Genomic DNA, 22,007 nt, shown 5'->3' on the forward strand with positions numbered 1-22,007 from the left:
TTGGGATTTTAGAGAGAGAGAGAGAGAGAGAGAGAGAGTGAGAGGGGGGGGGAGGGAGGGAGGGATGGTTAGTGGGGGGTGGGGAGAAAGAGCGTGAGAAGGAGGAGAGGCAGCAAATGCTTTGTAGAGTTGGCGGCAACTTAGGGTAGAGAGCTTTAGGGGAGCGAGAGAGTTTCAGGGCCAGCAGATGGTTCATCAGGGCCAGCGCTGGCGCCAATAAACAAGGCTGTACTCTGGGGCTGCTGCGGGCGGCGGAGGAGCGTGTATCGACAGATTAATGGCGCGCCGCTCGGCTAGGGGGCGGGCTGGAAAGGGGCAGGGGAGATGCGTGCGTTATGAAGGAGGCGCGGGCGAAGGCACGGCGTACCGAGGCGAGGCAGCCAGGGCGGCGGCTTCAGGCGGCTTCTCAATAGACGGCGCGAGGCCCGCCTGCATAATACACCGCGCACCACCTGGGCCTGCCGCAGCCCTAAAGCGGAACTTCTGCCTGGGAGCGAGGTAGGCTGCCCGGATGGCGTCTGCATCTGCATCCAGACTCTACAAAGCACTGTCAAGCGGAAGGCAGAGGGTGTGCAAAAGCTATAGGGGATTTACTCAATACGCATTTCCACCCAACAATGATAAACCTTTGCCAGGATTTGAATTTAACTGTGATCGTGTATGCTGAGGCAAATTAATCGGACTGTAATTCATTTTGAGTGGAAAGCACCACTGCGGCTGTATGGCTACTTCGCGGTCAGCTGCGATGCTGCTATGGAGGCTTCACAAGTACATGGCTCCGGCCACGGATAACAGAACACACGATAGGGGTCACGACGTCTATGCCCAGTAGCAAGCTACATCTACATCTATATATGTATATATATATACGCCGCAAACCACCCAACGGTGTGTGGCGGAGGGCACTTTACGTGCCACTCTCATTACCTTCCTTTCCTGTTCCAGTCGCGTACGGTTCGCGGGAAGAACGACTGCCGGAAAGCCCCCGTGCGCGCTCGAATCTCTCTAACTTTACATTCGTGATCTCATCGGGAGGAATAAGTAGGGGGAAGGAATATATTCGATACATCATTCAGAAGCGCACCCTCTCGAAACCTGGACGGCAAGCTACATCGGGATGCAGAGCGCCTCTCTTGCAGAGTCTGTACACTTGAGTCTGCTAAACATCTCTGTAACGCTATCACGCTTACCAAATAACCCTGTGACGAAACACGCCGCTCTTCTTTGGATCTTCTCTACCTCTTCTGTCAACCCGACCTGGTACGGATCCCACACTGATGAGCAACACTCAAGTATATGTCGAACGAGTGTTTTGTAAGCCACCTCCTTTGTTGATAGACTACATTTTCTAAGGACTCTCCCAATGAATCTCAACCTGGCACCCGCCATACCAACAATTCGTTTTATATGATCATTCCACTTCAAATCGTTCCGTACGCATACTCCCAGATATTTTACAGAAGTAACTCTTACCAATAAAGGATCCTTCTTTCCATGTATTCGCAATACATTATATTTTCATATGTTAAGGGTCAGTTGCCACTCCTTGCACCAAGTGCCTATCCGCTGCAAACCCTCCTGCATTTCGCTGCAATTTTCTAATGCTGCAACTTCTCTGTATACTACAGCATCATCCGCGAAAAGCCGCATGGAACTTCCTACACTATCTACTAGGTCATTTATATATATTGTGAAAAGCAATGGTCCCGTAACACTCCCCTGTGGCACTCCAGAGGTTACTTTAACGTCTGTAGACGTCTCTCCATTGAGAACAACATGCTGTGTTCTGTTTGCTAAAAACTCTTCAATCCAGCCACACAGCTGGTCTGATATTCCATAGGCTCTTACTTTGTTTATCACGCGACAGTGCGGAAGCTGTGCCGTTGATGTGAGAGTGAACCGAACCAGCGCTCCGCTGCCCTCAATTGCTATAACGATTATGTTGTAAACGCGTTTACCAGCGAAACCAATGTTGTTTACCGAGCGAGGTGGCGCAGTGGCTAGCACACTGGACTCGCATTCGGGAGGACGACGGTTCAATCCCGTGTCCGGCAATCCTGATTTCCCTAAATCGCTCTAGGCAAATGCCGGGATGGTTGCTCCGAAAGAGCACGGCCGACTTCCTTTCCTAATCCGATGAGACCGATGACCTCGCTGTCTGGTCTCCTTCCCCAAAACAACCCAACCAATGTTGTTTACGCCAGCGTGAATTTTTGTTACTGACTGGCGATTGAGTTAAGAGTTACACCGTAGTTATTGGTGTACTGAGGGATTTTTTAGAGTAAGTTTATAGGTTGTGTGATCGCCAGACGTACTAACAACAGCAGACAACTAAATAGCTTAGGATGTAAGTTTCATATACTTCCCATAAACAGTGATACTGAAGGAAAGGTAATAAATGCTAATAAACATGCAGATTCGTTTTCAGTTTAAATTCTCGTGTCTGCTCAATACATTTCACTGATTCAGCTTATGAAAGAGATTTGAAAAGCGAGCTGTTCAATATTCCTTGCAAAAGCAAGGTGAAGACTGTTGCTGTTTCAACTCAAAATCCACCATCCCCAGTGTTGATTTAAGGCGTAGTAATGAGAATAATAACGTGAGAAATATTCGGACACAGAAACGAAGATACCGTAAAGAAGTAGAAGATATTTTACGGGTAAATATTTTACCAACTAATGGAAAAATTACTACTCGACGAAACATTGACCGGAAAACAAACGCTGCTATACGTGCGGCAACGCGTGTCCACGCCAACATTTACACTACTGGCCATTAAAATTGCTGCACTACGAAGATGATGTGCTACAGACGCGAAATCTAACCGACAGGAAGAAGATGCTGTAATATACAAATGATTAGCTTTTTCACAATATTCACACAAGGTTGGCGCCGGTGGCGAACTTACAACGTGCTGACGTGAGGAAAGTTTCCAACCGATTTCTCATACACAGCCAGCACTTGACCGGCGTTGCCTGGTGAAATGTTGTAGCGATGCCTCGTGTAAGGAGGAGAAATGCGTACCATCACGTTTCCGACTTTGATGAAGGTCGGATTGTAGCCTATAGCGATTGCGGTTTATCGTATCGCGACATTGCTGCACGCGTTGGTCGAGATCCAATGACTGTTAGCAGAATACGGAATCGGTGGATTCAGGAGGGTAATACGGAACGCCGTGCTGGATCCCAACGACCTCGTATAACCAGCAGTCGAGATGACAGGCATCTTATCCGCATGGCTGTAACGTATCATGCAGCCACTTCGCGATCCCTGAGTCAACACATGGGGACGTTTGCAAGACAACAACCATCTGCACGAACAGTTCGAAGACGTTTGCAGCAGCATGGACTATCAGCTCGGAGACCATGGTTGCGGTTACCCTAGATGCTGCATCACAGACAGGAGCGCCTGCGATGGTGTACTCATCTGGGTGCACGAATGGCAAAATGTCATTTTTTCGGATGAATCCAGGTTCTGTTTACCGCATCATGATGGTCGCATCCGTGTTCGGCGACATCGTGGTGAACGCACATTGGAAGCGTGTATTCGTCATCTCCATACTGGTGTATCACTCTGCGTGATGGTATAGGGTGCCATTGGTTACACGTCTCGGTTCGTATTGACGGCACTTCGAAAAGTGGACGTTACATTTCAGATGTGTTACGACCAGTCGCTCTACCCTTCATTCGATCCCTGCTAAACCCTACATTTCAGCAGGATAATGCACGACCGCATGTTGCAGGTCCTGTACGGGCCTTTCTGGATACAGAAAATGTTCGACTGCTGCCCTGGCCAGTACATTCTCCAGATCTCTCGCCAATTGGAAACGTCTGGTCAATGGTGGCAAAGAAACTGGTTCGTCATAATACGCCAGTCACTAATCTTGATGAACCGTGGTATCGTATTGAAGTTGCATGGGCAGCTGTACCTGTACACGCCGTCCAAGCTCTGTTTGACTCAATGCCCAGGCGTATCAAGGACGTTATTACGGCCAGAGTTGGTTGTTCTGGGTTCAGATTTCTCAGGATCTATGCACTCAAATTGCGTGAAAATGTAATCACGTGTCAGTTCTAGTATAATATATTTGCCCAATGAATAACCGTTTATCATTTGCATTTCTTCTTTGTGTAGTAATTTTAATGGCCAGTTGTGTAGAAATAGTGGAAACAGAAATGAAAGACCTTACGGAAAACAATGCAGATTTACAGGATCGTCTGACTCTCTGTGTAGGGCTGCGTTCACATGAAATTAAAACGTCCAAGAAGCGATTCAGGGCTCTTTTTCTGACTGTCAACAAGTGTTACGAAAAAACAGTGTAGTAACTAGTCATTAGAGGATAGCGCAAAAAGTGTGACTTTACGTTGCCTATCTTATAAAGCGTTCTCTTCCTAGGGAAGTCACTACTTAAAAGAAAACTCGGGAAATTCTGCGTTCCGCTAAGTCTTTTTATATTTTTTTATTTAAGCGTTAGTATTTAGAAAACTCAAAGTTATGAACAAAATTTGAAAAAGACATATTTTGGAGGCTTTACACTAGCGTTGCACCGAGCATAGAAAAGAAGTTTAACTGATATAGTTAGCTTAAAAATAAATACAATAACAATAATAGAATAAAACCTGGCAACTCTCGATTACATTCACTCCTGAGTATGAGTTAAACATGTGTGTGCCGTGTGCCTATAAGCATCAATGTATTGCGGCGTGGCGGGAGGTTCATGGGGACGTCACAGCTCACAGCCCACTGCGTGTGACCCCTACCGTGTAGTCTAGTATCCGTGGTACCAGCTATTGGTCCCCCTTGTACGTTGGTCTGTCTCGGGCTGCGACATGACTTTTACAACGGAGTTAAATTCGAAGAATCGGAGTAAAGTTAAATATCAATTGTACCCCAGTATCATGTTATGACTGACTGCTCTTGATGATGTAACTAACATTACGAAACCGGTCGCGCTCTTTGAATAAGTAACCATACAGCTGTAGCTGTGTTTTTTACTCAACGTGAAGTTTATTTAGCTGTGGATGACCGTTGAATAAAATTTTTGTTTCCAGGCCTGTAATTCGTCACCTGAAGGGATAAATACTGAACGTAGCAAAGTTATTCGAACATATGGTATGCTGCAGCAGCTAATGAATAATTCTTTATCAGTACCATCGGTTTCCCAAATTTAACATGCTTCATCAGGTACATCTGAGTAGAAAAAAACAGAGACTGGAGGAAAAATTAAAACGTTTTTGGAAGAGGTATCCCGAGAAGTCAATATGCAGCTTCAGTGATATTTAGATAATAAATATACAAAGTGGGTACGAACTATTAAGAGAATCGGGTGCACAATATGCAGATTACTCACATTCGAATCATTTACAGAGAAAGTAGAGATTATGGGACGGTCCCATCACTCTCCACAAAATTTTATTACAACTTCCTTAAAAGGAATGGTAGTCCATATACAAGTGGTGGATTGAAGGAGACAGCTTCATGTGCTACAAAAAATCATGGAGAATAATATAATTAAAAGAACATGAACCAGACCAAGGAATGGATAAAAGTCGAAAAAAATCTGTTGCATTAAGTTTACCAAGGGGAAAATAATCATATTAACTTTTAGGACCATGAAATGCCCCATACTACTAAAGCATTAAAATTGTATAACCTGTACTGCATAATTAAAATAAGACAGATGGGAGATAAAAGGAGTGACAAGGATAATTAAATAATTAGAAGGTTAAAATAACCCTGGGTCTTACCGTATGTACCCGAAGTATCACAGTGAGAGCAAGATCAGCTGAACACTGAGGACACGGACAAGTGTCGAGTTGGGAGGGAGGCATGAAGGAGATCAGAAACAGGTGGCGCGCCACGGTACGAAAAAGTGAGAAAGATAGTAAATAATAAAACATGTTATACTCCATACGGCGAGCAAAGAGCTCTGACAGTTGATGCGGCCTTGGCGCACGTGCTTTGCGCATCCACGATGGCCAATCAGATCGTGAGCTTTTGTTTACGTTACTGTGCAACGCCCCAGTGTTGCCGTAGTGCTGGGCGATCGCTGCTTGCAGTCAGTTGCGCCACGTGCTACATTCAGGTTTGTGTGTATACATGTCCATTCCGCTACTTCTGCGAGTTTCTTGCAGTGTGTTTAAGTGGAAAAGTGTGTATAAGCGTGTCTAACTGTGTATAAGTGGAAAATGGTAGCCTGTAGTGTAGAGCTGGCCGTTGTGGCCTAGCGGTTTTAGGCGCTTCAGTCCGGAACCGCGCTGTTGCCACAGTCGCAGGTTCGAATCCTGCCTTTGGCATGGATACGTGTGATGTCCTTAGGTTAGTTAAGTTCAACTAGTTCTCAGTCTAGGGGACTGATGACCTCAGATGTTAAGTTCCATAGCGCTCAGAGCCACTTGAATCATCTGTAGTGCAGAGAAGAAGGCTTTGGGAAAGGAGCTACACTAAAATCCCAAGGACGCAAATTCATATACAGATTGGGTGTTTACTTTGAAAGGGAAAGGGAAAATGGTGGGCCTTTGTTATCAGTGAGTAAAGTGGTTGACAGAGTGGCAGAAGTATTGAACAACTCCACAGTGACGGTGAAGAGAGTCACAAATGATAAAGAGGCTGCCAATTCAGCTGAGAGCCCTGTTATTGTGAAGCCTGAAAAGTCAAGGAAGAGATCGTGTGACTGAAGCAGACATCTTTTACAAAAGTTCTATCAGGCAACTCATATACACATACAGCAGCAGGAAGGAGTATCCAACACTTAAAAAGTTGATGGTATCACTGTCAGACTGGTTTGTTCACAGGCAGAACGACTAGTCTCTCCGTTGTTTTGAAAAAAATTGGCTTCCGTCGGAAAAAGTTCTCAGGACGAAAGGTATTAATGGAACAGTGAGACATTGTAGCATGGAGATGTTTCCTGCGCCAGCTGCTAGCAGTGAATCTGGAAAATGTAATATGGATTGACGAAAGATGGGTCAACGTGCGTCATGCACGTTCCGTCGCATGAACAGACGACACGCGCCATCAAACTATGAGTGTGCCAACTGGTAAGGGGCTTAAATAAAAGCAGATGTTGCGGAGCGAAACAAAACTTTGACTTTGAGGGACACAGAAAAACTGGTAAATGAGGGTCTCACACGAATAACGCCAGAAAATTGAAAGAACGTCGTGAACCACTTGTGGAAAAAGATTACAAGATCAAACAGAGACGAAAGTGTATAAAGAAGAAACCGTTCATAATACTGTAATTTTTTTATCAGATTTTAGGCCAGCAACAGCGAAGATACCGAAGACTATGTGGCCGTGATGAGAGATGACGATGATCATGGGGTTTCCATTCTCCTGCACGATAAATAGAGGCAACGTCCTTGTTGTTGTTGTTGTGGTCTTCAGTCAAGAGACTGGTTTGATGCAGCTTTCCATACTACTCTATCCTGTGCAAGCTTCTTCATCTCCCAGTACCTACTGCAACCTACATCCTTCTGAATCTGTTTAGTGTATTCATCTCTTGGTCTCCCTCTACGATTTTTACCCTCCACGCTGCCCTCCAGTACTAAATTGGTGATCCCTTGATGCCTCAGAATACGCCCTACCAACTGATCCCTTCTTCTAGTCAAGTTCTGCCACAAATTTCACTTCTCTCCCATTCTATTCAATACCTCCCCATTATCAAAACTAGACACGATTGTCTTAATGGGATTTCCGCGATCGTTCATTAGATAAGAATATGGCATTTCAGTCTTTTGATCGCTATTTTTTATCTTCAATGACCAGTTTCAGGCTAGCTGCCCATCTTCAGATCATATATTGCGGTTACAGAGTAACTTGTCACTACAGAACTATCGCTTCTCTGTCGTAACCGAAAGTCTCTGTCAGCTACACTACATACAAATACTTTCATCAACGACTTACTGACACTTAAATCTATACTTGATGTTAACAAATTTCTCTTCTTCAGAAACGTTTTCCTTGCCGTTGCCAGTCTACATTTTATATCCTCTCTACTTCGATCTTCATCACTTATTTTACTCCCCAAATAGCAAAACGCATTTACTACTTTAAGCATCTCATTTCCTAATACAATTCCCGCTGCATCTCCCTGTTTAATTCGACTACATTCCATTACCCTCGTTTTGCTTTTGTTGATGTTCATCTTATATCCTCCTTTCAAGACACTGTCCATTCCGTTCAGCTTCTCTTCCAGGTCCTTTGCTGTCTCTGACAGAATTACAATGTCATCGGCGAACCTCAAAGTTTTTATTTCTTCTCCATGGATTTTAATTCCCACTCCGAATTTTTCTTTTGTTTCCTTTACTGCTTGCTCAATATACAGATTGAATAACGTCGGGGATAGGCTAAAGCCCTGTCTCTCTCCCTTCCCAACCACTGCTTCCCTTTCAAATGGTTCAAATGGCTCTGAGCACTACGGGACTCAACTGCTGAGGTCATTAGTCCCCTAGAACTTAGAACTAGTTAAACCTAACTAACCTATGGACATCACAAACATCCATGCCCGAGGCAGGATTCGAACCTGCGACCGTAGCGGTCTTGCGGTTCCAGACTGCAGCGCCTTTAACCGCACGGCCACTTCGGCCGGCACTGCTTCCCTTTCATGACCCTCAAGTCTTATAACTGCCATCTGGTTTCTGTACAAATTGTAAATAGCCTTTCGCTCCCTGTATTTTACCCCTGCCACCTTCAGAATTTGAAAGAGGTTATTCCAGTCAACATTGTCAAAAGCTTTCTCTGAGTCTACAAATGCTAGAAACGTAGGATTGCCTTTCCTTAATCTATTTTCTAAGATAAGTTGTAGGGTCAGTATTGCCTCACGTGTTCCAACATTTCTACCGAATCCTAATGAATCATACCCGAGGTTGGCTTCTACCAGTTTTAGCATTCGTCTCTAAAGAATTCGTATTATTATTTTGCAGCTGTGTCTTATTAAACGGATTGTTCGGTAATTTTCGCATCTGTCAACACTTGCTTTCTTTGGGACTGGAATTATTATATTCTTCTTGATGTCTGAGGGTATTTCGCCTGTCTCATACATCTTGCTCACTAGATAGTAGAGTTTCGCTGGGCTTGGCTCTCCCGAGGCTGTCAGTAGTTCTAATGGAATGTTGTCTACTCCCGGGGCCTTGTTTCGACTTAGTTCTTTCAGTGCTCTATCAGAATCTTCATGCAGTATCATATCTCCCATTCCATCTTATCTACATTCTCTTCCATTTCCATAATGTCCTTATTCGATATTTTACATGTATTACTTGTGTAATTTGCCTTACCTTTTTAATGTTGAAAATCTGATAGTGTGTAATTTTTATTTTGGCTGGAACCATAGCCATGGTAATTTTTTAATGATGTTAGTGCCATTTTCAAGTACAGTTACTTATTTATAAGTCAAAAGATATCAGTCTGGTATGAAATACAGTGAAAGCTGAACCGTTGCAGTCAATATTTATGTGTGTTATTGTGTAAGGCGAAAAACATTGGTAGCACATGTGGAAAAATAATGCATCAAAGTAGATTGTTTTTGTATGTTCTAGGACACTAGGACAATTTGATAAAAAATAAAAAATCTCTCGTGACTGCATCACTCACGATTTTCTTATTTTTCACAAAATTGTCCTAATTTCCCAGAACATAAAAGACAACCTACTATACCTTTTATCTAATAATAATATAATATAATAATAGCTATAATAAAAAATCATTTATTTTACATGCATTTTCACAGGGTGAATGTAAACTAATTAAATAAATTAGAGAATTAACTATTGTTTTAAAAAACGATTTTAAAAAAAGGCTTTTTTAATATCATTTTCTTAGCCTCAAAAATTATCCTATTTTTGACTTTTGTGAAAAATGCATTTTTTAAAATTATTTTTAAAACAAATAATCAAAAATCATTTTTTACAACTTTCTCTTAGCACTTAAAATTGTCCTATTTTTGACTTCTGTGAAACATGTGTTTTATAAAATTATATTAAAGAATAAGTATATAAAATTATTTACTTTCTGCTTTAGCAGCCATAAGATTATTATGAGTTGTTTGTAAATGTTGTTTGAAAGAAGAGTTATTTATAGTTTTACCAGCTTTTCAAGTAACTATTAATTAAAAAATATTAATTAACAAAAGTAAATTTTAATAAAACATAAATGGACAACAAATTATAACAAACAAAAGATTTATCTAAAATACAATATGATTTATCTAAAATGTAATACGATTTGTAGCACAATAACATGTATTAGTTAACAAAAGTAAATTTTAGTAAATTATAAATTGACAACAAAAATGGACAACAATAAGAAAAATAAAAAAGATTTAATTAACAAAGGTAAATTGAATTGTGAATGTAAGTAAAATGTAATAGTTAACAAAAGTAAATTTTAGTAAATTATAAATGTACAATTTTATGGAAATGGAAGAGGATGTAGCTGAAGATGAAATGGGAGATACGATACTGCGTGAAGAGTTTGACAGAGCACTGAAAGACCTGAGTCAAAACAAGGCTCCAGGAGTAGACAACATTCCATTAGAACTACTGACCGCCTTGGCGAGCCAGTCCTGACAAAACTCTACCATCTGGTGACCAAGAAGTATGATACAGGAGAAATACCCTCATACTTCAAGAAGAATATAATAATTCCAATGCCAAAGAAAGCAGGTGTTGACAGATGTGAAAATTACCAAACTATCAGTTTAATAAGTCACAGCTGCAAAATACTAACGCGAATTCCTTACAGACGAATGGAAAAACTGGTAGAAGCGGACCTCGAGGAAGATCAGTTTGGTTTCCATATAAATGTTGGAGCACATGAGACAATACTATCCTTATGACTTATCTTAGAAGAAAGATTAAGGAAAGGCAAACCTAGGTTTCTAGCATTTGTAGATTTAGAGAAAGCTTTTGACAATGTTGACTGGAATACTCTCTTTCAAATTCTAAAGGAGGCAGGGGTAAAATACAGGAAGCGAAAGGCTATTTACAATTTGTACAGAAACCAGATGGCAGTTATAACAGTCAAGGCCATGAAAGGGAAGCAGTGATTGGTAGGGAGTGAGACAGGGTTGTAGCCTCTCCCCAATGTTATTCTGTCTGTATATTGAGCAAGCAGTGAAGGAAACAAAGGAAAAATTTGGAGTAGGTATTAAAACCCATGCAGAAGATGTAAAAACTTTGAGGTTGGCCAATGACATTGTAATTCTGTCAGAGACAGCAAAGGAATTGGAAGAGCAGTTGAACAGAATGGACAGTGTCTTGAAAGGAGACTATAAGATGAACATCAAGAAAAGCAAAACGAAGGTAATGGAATGTAGTCAAATTAAGTCGGGTGATGCTGAGGGAATTAGATTAGCATATGAGACACTTAAAGTAGCAAAATGAGTTTTGCTATTTGGAGAGCAAAATAACTGATGATCGTCTATGTAGAGGGGATATAAAATGTAGACTGGCAATGGCAAGGAAAACGTTTCTGAAAAAGAGAAATTTGTTAACATCGAGTATAGATTTAAGTGTCAGGAAGTCGTTCCTGAAAGTATTTGTATGGAGTGTAGCCATGTGTGGAGGTGAAACATAGACGATAAATAGTGTGGACAAGAAGAGAATACAAGCTTTCGAAATGTGGTGCTACATATGAATGCTGAAGATTAGATGGGTAGATCACGTAACTAATGAGGAGGCATTGAATAGAATTAGGGAGAAGAGGAGTTTGTGGCACAACTTGACAAGAAGAGGGCAGCAATTGGTACAACATGTTCTGAGGCATCAAGGGATCACATGTTTATCATTGGAGGACAGTGTGAAGGGTGGAAATCGTAAAGGGGAACCAAGAGATGAATACACTAACCAGATTGAGAAGGATGTAGGTTGCAGTAAGTACTAGGATATGAAGGAGCTTGCACAGGATAGAGTTGCATGGATAGCTGCATCAAACCAGTCTCAGGACTGAAGACCACAGCAACAATTACAAATGGACAACAAAAAATGGACAAGCAGAAAGGAAATCATTTTGTATACTTATTCTTCAATATAATTTTATAAAACGTGTTTCATAGAAGACAAAAAGTAGGACATTTTTTGGGGCTAAGAGAATGTTCTAAAAAGTGATTTTTAGAAAATTTGTTTTAAAAATAATTTTAAAAAATGCTTTTTTCACAAGTCAAAAATAGGATAATTTTTGGGGCTAAAAAATGGTATAAAAAGCCTTTTTTAAAAATCGTTTTTTTAAATAATAGTTAATTCTCTAATAAATGATTTTTTATTATAGCTAGTATTATATTACATTATTATTAGGTAAAAGGGATAGTAGATTGTTTTTGTATTTTCTGGGAGATTAGGACAATTTTGTGAATAATAAGAAAATCGTGAGTGACGCAGCCATGAGAGATTTTTTATTTTTTATAAAGTTATCCCACTGTCCCAGAACATAAGAAAGCAATCTACTCATCAAGGAACACATAAGTCAGCAGAATGATGGAATGAATGACGTGGCATTGTTAGGTTCTGAAGGAGCTGACTTTTGCCTCAGTCCGAAGGGTGGGGACAGGAAGGTCTGTCACCCCACTGCCCCCGCCGCAGACTCGCTTCCCGGCTGTGTCGAATACCGGTAACTGTGCTGCCAGCTGTCAGAGCTCTTCTCTGAATGTACGGAGTATAAACACATGTTTATTATAATGTGTGCTGTTTTCCAGAAATCTTTGCCTCACTGGATCAATCAGGATATGGACTTCTCAAGAGCTAGCCACTGACTGTACTGACATGAAGACTTCTCCCGCTTCGTATCGCTACTCCACGTTTTTCATTCCCGCCGAACAGTTTTTGCGAATGGATTTCCTTCCTGCCTTTCTGTTGTATACAGTTCCACATACCCTATGCATAAACCAGTTATAGGTCTGTGTGTTACAGTACAGTACACAAAATAACATAGCTTCTGAAGACACAGTTACAAAATGTTTCCAGGTTACGTCAAATTATAAATGAGAAAAAATGTTTAATACCATCTCATGTCGAAGAAGTTCCCAAATACAATCATTCTGGTGCTGCAACTGAAGAATGAGTACCAGAAACAAAAGTGTTAAATACTACATCGAAAAATGTACGGTATTTAATTTGAGGATACTTCCCACATGAGAGGTATATAAGCATCGCTGGTATGGAAAATAAGATTACTCGTAAACGAACGTGACATTGAGCGCTGAAGGAATTGCATTTATGGTTTACAATAATACACTATCTCATATTTATCGAGAACCTCCTTGCATAGCGCACAGTCCCGTTAGGAAAGGTCGGAGGTCACTCCTGCTTACGAAAGTCACAGAGGAGCAGATGCATGCAACTACTGACCAATATCGCTTCCGTCCATGACATCATAAATGTTGCGCAATACTTTAAAAATCAAGTAAATAACCTGAAACGTTTCTAGCATGTCAGGAGTAATACTAAATCAATATGTGTTGAATATCAGTTCAATAACTTTAACAATTTTAGAAATTTGGATGTTTTTCTGTAAAAATCATTGGCGCAACAGAAAAGAGCTAGAAACTTAAAAATTTATATTTAGATTCCTTTTTCATAATAATTTAGTAGAAACAGTATTCTGGATCTCACAAATTAAAATTTTAGTTGAAATTCATGATTTTCTGGTTTTTGTCTTAAAAATTAAGGAAGCAAGATAGATTAAGTAGGCGAATAAATAAAGCTAGGATGTTTAAATTCAAGTGGAAGGGAGATTCGCTATAATCATAAAGATATGAGAAGTTTCAACTGAATAACTATAAAACTATAGCGATAGCGTATCTCCAAAGGGCAAGTTCAGAGCTCGTCTACTGCGTGTAGTGTAATTAAATTAATTCTCTCGCCCAAAATATTTGTCTTAGCCACGTCAGACTTACCTGTGTGCTGATTGCACATTTAAATTAAGAGCTTCATCAGCTATCAGCAAAGGAAGCAATGATTTATTCAATAACTTAAAGTGGTGCATTACTAGCCCAAGCGGCTAGTCGGGAGAGCCGATTTGATCAGGCGTTCCCTTAGCTGTCCACACCGCGGCTTTATATATAAGAACACTGTGCGAGGAAATAAGGGCCCCAGTTCTCTTCAGACGCTGATTAGCGCACCATCTGTGCCGGGAGTCGCGTCGCATCGGTATCATTGCTATAAAGAGCCTCGGATGCCGTAATAAGTTACTCGGGATACGTGTAACCATGAAATCGTTTTCGAGTGAAGTGTTAACTCTGGGATGACTTTAATGATCTATCTTCAGTCTGTGTATGTCGTATTTGCACGTGCCGCCGCGGGACAGACATTCTACCATTATTTAGCATGGCGTTTGATCAACATTATCATCAAATTACGGCGAGCATTCATTTAAACCTTTAATTTGAACAGTTATAGTTGCGTCAGCGCTAGACTCTGAACTGCTCTGGTAGTTGGCTTGTGTGGATTCTTTTTTGGTCTGTGACTTTCAGAATATAGTGAACATTTTAGAGAGAATCGTTTTTGATTATGAATCCCAGACAATCTCCTAATTCCTCAGAGCTACAAGCTGTAGCCATAAGTGTATTTCTCAGATGAAGTGGGCAATAGGAATTCTAATTACAGGCTTCACGTTTTGCTAATCACTTTCTGGTTGCCAATATTGTAGTTAGAGAGCCAGTGTTGAGAACGGCAAACAACAGCATTAAATAAACAATAGGAACATTTTGTATAACAATATTCCACATGCCGCCCCACATATGTTGCTAATCGGCCGGGAAGTGCATCTTTTCTACATTACATTCTACATTTTTGATGACAACAATTCCACCCGCCGCCCAACATATGGTTAATCAGCCGGGAAATACAAAACATTTAATGACAATTATTCCACCCGCCGCCCCACACAAGGTGCATCAGCCGGGAAAAACAAAACATTTTATATTAATAACAAATAATTCCACCCGCCGCCCCGCATATGGTGCATCGGCCGGGAAATACAAAACATTATTAATAACAAATTCCACCCGCCGCCCCATATAGCCAAGAGAACAGCACCTTGGAGGGCTCTGGCAACAAGCTTCCGCACTTCCATTCATTTCCACCGAGTTCTTAATACATTATTTTATCTACGTCGTCCTTAACAGTGCAGTGTAGGACGGTAAGAAGTGGTTAGGGAACATACATAGAAATCTTTAGAACGCATGCAACGTAGTTCATGCGAAACCCTGTTGGGTAAATTTTGAGTACCTGTAATCGAGGAATCTCGTGGAATCATCATATTGCGACCATCGTATATACCACGTCGGCACCGTGAGAACAAGATGAGATTCGTTAGGGTTCCATTTTTCCTTCCGCAATACGCAAAAGGAATAGAACGAAAAATTCCTAGTATTAGCGCAGCGTATCCTCCGCCACGCACTTGACAGTGGTTTGGTAACAATATATATGCTAGTAGATGTAGAATAGCCTATAAATTTCAGTGATATCCATACCGAGGATTATTTTGCACCGTTGACGGTCCTATCAGAGTGCATAAGTTCAAAAAATGGCTCTGAACACTATGCGACTTAGCTTCTGAGGTCATCAGTCGCCTAGAACTTAGAACTAATTAAACCCAACTAACCTAAGGACATCACACACATCCATGCCCGAGGCAGGATTCGAACCTGCGACCGTAGCGGTCGCTCGGCTCCAAACTGTAGCGCCTAGAACCACACGGCCACTCCGGCCGGCAGAGTACATAAGTCATTAAGTGAAGTCATCCATAATATATTTAGTATAATGGGCGGCATCTTCCATTCGCCATACGATCTGCATATTTCATGCCCACACAAGAATCCTATAATGGCATTCTCATTTCAGGGTAAGAGGAGAGATTGTATTGTCGTAGAATGTTACCTAACCCGTGTACTAATTGTACAATTGTTGTATCCTCTGATATGATAGTTTGATCACCTGCAAACATAAGGCCAGAACAGTTAAAACATGAGAAACGCCTCTGCGATTTCTTAGTAGCTCTGCCAGAAAATCCCTCTCCGACACCTTCGGAAGCGGAAGTCTCGTGGTCCGTAGGCAATGCATTCTCTTTGACTGCAGCAGGTGGAGAGGGTGGAGGGTGGCTTTAGCGGCTTAAAACTGAAACTTTCTGGCTTCGGGAGGAGCCCTGACTGAAAATCGGGCAGCTAGGAAGGGCGTAGCGAGGCAGTCCCGCCTACCGACGAGTCCGTACGATCTTGTGGAGAAAAAGAAACAAGCTTCAGAGAGGAAATGGGAATAGCTAGATAGATAAATTTATCTTCTCTATCCTTTCTTACCTCACGACGTGTGCCTCCACACCGGAGAATTTATTTCTCCCTGTATCCGGCTATGAAAAATGTGTGCGCTCTCAGGTGCCTGTACTTGAACAGCATGGCGTAGAAAATTTACACACACTCGAGTCATCAGTATTCGTTGTATTCCACGGCTTTCGCAGACAGTACATCGACTGTGATTTAAGAAAACGAGATTTCGCCATCTACACTCTCTACGCACGGACTGCTTCTCTTCTCTCTTTCTCTCTTTTTTTCATTCGTTTTTAGCGCTATATTTCAGGAAGGCGAGACGTCGAGAGCTAGTTAGCCGTTGTCCGCTGTTGATGCACGGACTTGCGGCTAGACCACACGAAATCAGTCACCGACTGATTTCATATATTCAGTGAAAGTATCTGGTGTGTCACGGAAATGTCTCTGACCCTACTTATTTTTTAATATAATTTTCTTGTAGCTCGAGTTCGCGTCTCTAATGTGTGACTTTTAAGACAATAGAAGCCATCTGCTGCTGCTAGAAAACAACTTCAGAAACTCTCTCCAGATACAGTCGTGGACCTAGCTGCTGGTGGTGAAGTGTACGAGATCATGAGTACATCAAAAATGGGCTAATCAATGTGAAGTAAGATATCTGAGAGAAGTTTTTAAAGTGTGATGTTAAGGGTGAATGAGTAATGACGTTTAGATATGAAATACTGTTTTGAAATTACTCTGTAAACTCTTCAGTATGTAGCCACAGACTGAAAAAATGAATGGATGGTCTCGTCACTTTAAAAATGCAATGTTTGACGCGAAACAGAGGTTCATCTTTTGCCATGTAACGTCAACTAAAAAAGGAGATATGACGTATTGTCTAGGATGCGTGTGAAAGTGACTATTGGGTCAGAGTGGTTGCGGGGTGGGATAGCGCATTGCAAAGACACTGGACTCGCAGATGGGAGGCGGGGAGGGGGGGGGGGGGGGTAGCAGTTTAGTTATCCGACCTGCATCAAGATTTGCTTAGACAAATGAGGGGATCGTTCCTTTGGAATAGACACGGCCGATTTCTTTCCCCAGTTAGATCTTGTACTCTGCCTGTAATGACTTGGCCGTTGGGACGTTGGACGGTATACTTCCTTCTTTCTGGAGATGGGGGCCCAAGAATATTGTCATATTAGCGAGGTAGACGGACTTACTTCGATTACTTGGCGAGCTATGTACGAGTGTGCTGAAGAGACTGATTTTTTTACAGTTTTTTATCACGGAATTACTACAATGGCGTTTGAAATGATTTTATTTCACGTCGTAGGTTAAGAAACCGAGTACATAGCAGAAGGTGTATAATTCGTGCAAAGCGTGCCTGACCCAGCAATAGAAGATACGAAATAAATACGCTGTTTGTCATTGGAATTGAGTAACAATGACTACAATCACAGCCCCAGCACACTAAATGTAGAAAAACAGTACTGTGCAATCATTTTTCTGCCGAAGAAGAATTACTCTCTTCAAGAAGTGTTAAGTTTTCTATCAAGCCAGAATAAATGAATGTTAGATGACGCACCATCATCGAAAAGTTTTTAATATCTGATCGTGGTCGGTTGCTGCTGGAACTATAGGTAACAGGTAACTAGTCCATTATCTTTTGTTCAGGCATTCTCGAACGTATTCACCTAACTGTTTAAACACTTATATACGAAACGAACGGTTTGAGACGTAGTGGCAGTTCTTTTTTAATGGCGAAAAACCGTAATCACTAATTACCTTCTTATTTTATCTTCCATAACTAGTTCCATATGACCAAAGTGGGAAGCAAATCTCCATGGTCAGGGAAAGAGTCAGTACATGAAATTAAAGCCAGAGAAGTAATAAGAAATAACATGGAATGGACATGACTCCTATGTAGAAGACAAGCTGCTGGTAAATATTAGTATAATCAGCAACACAATACAGAAATTAGCTTAATTTATTCCTGTGCCTCTTCAATGATTCTTGCGCCGCAAGGATCAATGACACATTCACTATTTTTTCTTTTATATGTAAATGATATACCCAGAATACCAGTAGGTGGAAACGCTATCATATAATCATGCGACATTTCATTTCTTTCAGGTAGTATTCCAACAGACTTCTTACGAGATAAAGCTTCTCAAAATATGAAAAACGAAAATATTTACTTCAGTAAAAATAATCCTTTTTCATATGCTATGCAAATATATGTGAACAAAACATAATTTGGATAACCTTCGGGACTGAGATCCAAAAGAATTCCTAGGCATAATAGTGGATATTTAGTTGAGACGGAAGAATCATATAAATAATATGTGTTGTAAAATGGGTTCAAGTACACATTGACGCAAAAGAATCGAAACACCAAAAACTAATTGATGTTCAGTAATGAAATTTCGGGAATACAATAATCTATTTAACATAGTTAGGTGATTAAGATTGCAAGTTCACAGGATGATGTAAGCGAGAGATAAGCCATTGCAAATGTGAAATACTGGTACATCGTAAACTAGTGTAGCCGCCAGACTCTTCAATGCAAGCATGCGAACGTGTATGCATTGTGTTGTACATGTAACGGACGACAGTTTGTGGGATGTAGTTCGGAACCTGTTGCACTTGGTCGGTCAATACAAAGACGGTTAATGCTGGTTGTGGACGACGTTGCTGTTGTCATCCGATGATGTCCGATATGTGCTCATTTGGAGACAGGTCTGGTGATCGAGTAGGAGAAGGCAACATGTCGACACCCTGTACAGTATGTTGTGTTGCAATAGCGGTATGTGGGGAGGCGATATCCTGATGGAAAACACCCCCTGGAATGTTGTTGATGAAAGATAGTATAACAGGTCGAATCACGAGATTTCCGTAGAAATTTTCAGTCAGCCTGTGTAGGATAACCACGTTAGTGCTCATACTTTCAGGCGAAATTGCACCACAGACTATAACTCCCGGTGTAGTTCCAGTGTGTGCAGCACGCAAACAGGTTGGTTGCAGGCCGTCATCCGGTCGCCTCCCAGTCAACACAACACCATCACTGCCAACGAGGCAGGTCCAGCTGTCATCAGAAAACGCAAGAAACCTGCATCCTGCCCTCCAATGAACTCTCGTTTGACAGCACTGAAGTCGCAAATGGCGGTGGTTTGGGGTCAGTAGAACGCACGCTACGGGGTGACTGGTACGGAGCTGCCCTTGAAGTAACATAATAGTAACAGTTCGTCGTGTCACTGTGGTGCCAACTGTTGTTCAAATTCCTGTTTCAGATGCAGTCAGGCAGCAGTAGCCGACCGAGACAGACGCAGCAACAGGGAAGGAACCGCTTTTGTGTCATATACGAGATCGTAACCAGGAGCGCCGCGCGGGATTAGCCGAGCGGCCTAGGGCGCTGCAGTCATGGACTGTGAGGCTGGTCCCGGCGGAGTTTCCAGTCCTCCCTCGGGCATGGGTGTGTGTGTTTGTCAATAGGATAATTTAGGTTAAGTAGTGTATAAGCTTAGGGACTGATGACCTTAGCAGTTAAGTCCCATAAGATTTCACACACATTTGAACATTTTTGAACCTAACCAGGAGCGAATTTTGTTGTATCATATGTGTGCTTTAATAGTTTATTTTCTTGAGTTTATGCGTATAAATTTAATATCTAATAGCCAGAGTTGTAGTGTTTTAGTTTGCGTCGTAAAGTAAACCGATTTAGTGACATATTACAAGCTCCTGATCAGGGCCAATTTTTTTTTTAAGTTTCACCTGAGTGCTTCGACAGTTAGGTTTTTGTGTATTTGCTTATAACTATACACAGTTCGTGCGTTTTCGGCAAGGTCTACAGTAGAGTTGCGCAGCACCTGCCGGTAGTCCGTTTATCTGCTTAGTTTAGTTTTCCACGGTCTTTAGTATGGACAGGGACTGCGATTGTTGTGTGCGGATGCGAGCCGAGTTTTTTTTTTTTTTTTCTTTACTCCACAAAAACAGAAACAAAAATGGCTACAATGAAATCCATAAATAAGGTGACAAATAATGACACACATAAATTACGGGATTCAAAGAACGAGGAATCATATTCAGTGTTTAGCAGTAGCACACATTTAGCTCCTTCACTGTCACCTTCAACTGGTGTCAGTTCATCATGCACATTTTCTTCTTCTGCAGACTGAGGTTCCTCATCATCATTTCGCAAACCCAAATTAATCACTCAGTAAATCCTTGATGTGTGTTCCTTTCAGGGTAAGTTACGTGGCCAGAAGAGCAGTCCCGAACAGTGACATCGCAAAATCTTTCACTGCCTTGTTATTTTTGTCAGTTCCAGCCTTCTAAACGCATCCTTAGGGAGTTCAAGGTCTTCCTTTATGTCAGACACCATATGTTTGCCGTCATATTCTTGTATCTGCTGTACTAATGATTTATTTTTCATGTGTAACTTGCAGGCGAGGTTAGGGTCGGGAACGTGACCCAACCCATCCCCTCTCTATTAGGAATCCAGTTCCTAACCTATACTCATACTGTTGAAGACAGTTCGCAGCATGTTACCATACTGCTTATTGTGATTCTGATACTTAAGTCTTTTCTCGAATTCGTTTTCCATATACATCTTGTATTCAATATGTTCATCGCTCCCAATATTGCTAAAAATGTGACTTGTATATTTGCCCATTAACCAAAACATTGCGTTATTTTTTGCCTGAGGGTAGTAACTTTCTTCTGGTCTGAAGAAAGCGTTAGTCGGTACATTGTTTGCTGAAGTTCTTGTTATTTGAGCAATTTTCTCTCTGGTCCACCTCCAGTTGATAATCCGATCTCCAAATGTGCACCGATGAGGTGCACTATCAGTGGGGTTGCATTTGCTGCAGAGGTTAGTGTCACTTAAACCGATGGCAAAGAGGCGCTCATTAGTGGTGCTGATGTTATTGACTACCATGTACCACGTTGTTCTCACGTCAGACGAAAGAACATCACTACTGATTTTTTTCCACACCACATTCCATGCTATTCCAGCATATTTAGTTTCTGTTATTTTTCCTTTCATGTTTCCGTCTTTCAGCTAAAATCGCGTTTGCTGTAACGTTATTGGAGTTTAAAAGCTTTTTGCTGAGATAGCTTAGTTCAAGATAATACTCCCTAATGTGTTACAGCTTAAAATTTATTTTTTGTATATTTATTGGCAGCTGTACACTTTCTGGCCTGACAATGTCGTATAGTTTTGCTGTAATGCAGCCTGGATCGTTACACATTGTACTCCATGTTTGTTTTTATATACAGTGCCATCGCTTTAGACTTGATGTCGGTTAGACCGATTCCTCCATTGCTTGGATCCAAAACTGCTGTCTTCACCGGCACTCGAAACAATTCCCCTTTCCACAAGCATTTTGTTAAGGTGGACATGATCGTCTTCGCCACCTTTGATGGAATGGGGAGTACCTGTGCTATGCAGTAGGCCTTGGATAAAATATACGTGTTGATAAACAGTATTCTCTGGAACTCGTCTATGCAACGTTGACCGTTTTCAGTCAAAGCTTCCTTAATTTTTCTTGCCACCTGCCGCCAATTTATTGCCATCATTTTTAAAAGAGAAGTTGTCAATGCTATTCCAAGAGCTTTGTGTTCGTTAACATGGTTCGCCCTCTCAATGCGAAAGTTAGCAAGCCGCTTTATATTTAGAAATTTACTTTTGTTTCCATTTACCCTCGCACCTGATGCGGAACAGTATTTTGCAAGTACCATCTCTAATTGTGTCACATCTGCTTGGTCTCTGATGATTACG

This window comes from Schistocerca americana, chromosome 2 (assembly GCF_021461395.2).
Source record: "Schistocerca americana isolate TAMUIC-IGC-003095 chromosome 2, iqSchAmer2.1, whole genome shotgun sequence".
NCBI classification, from domain to species: Eukaryota; Metazoa; Arthropoda; class Insecta; order Orthoptera; family Acrididae; genus Schistocerca; species Schistocerca americana.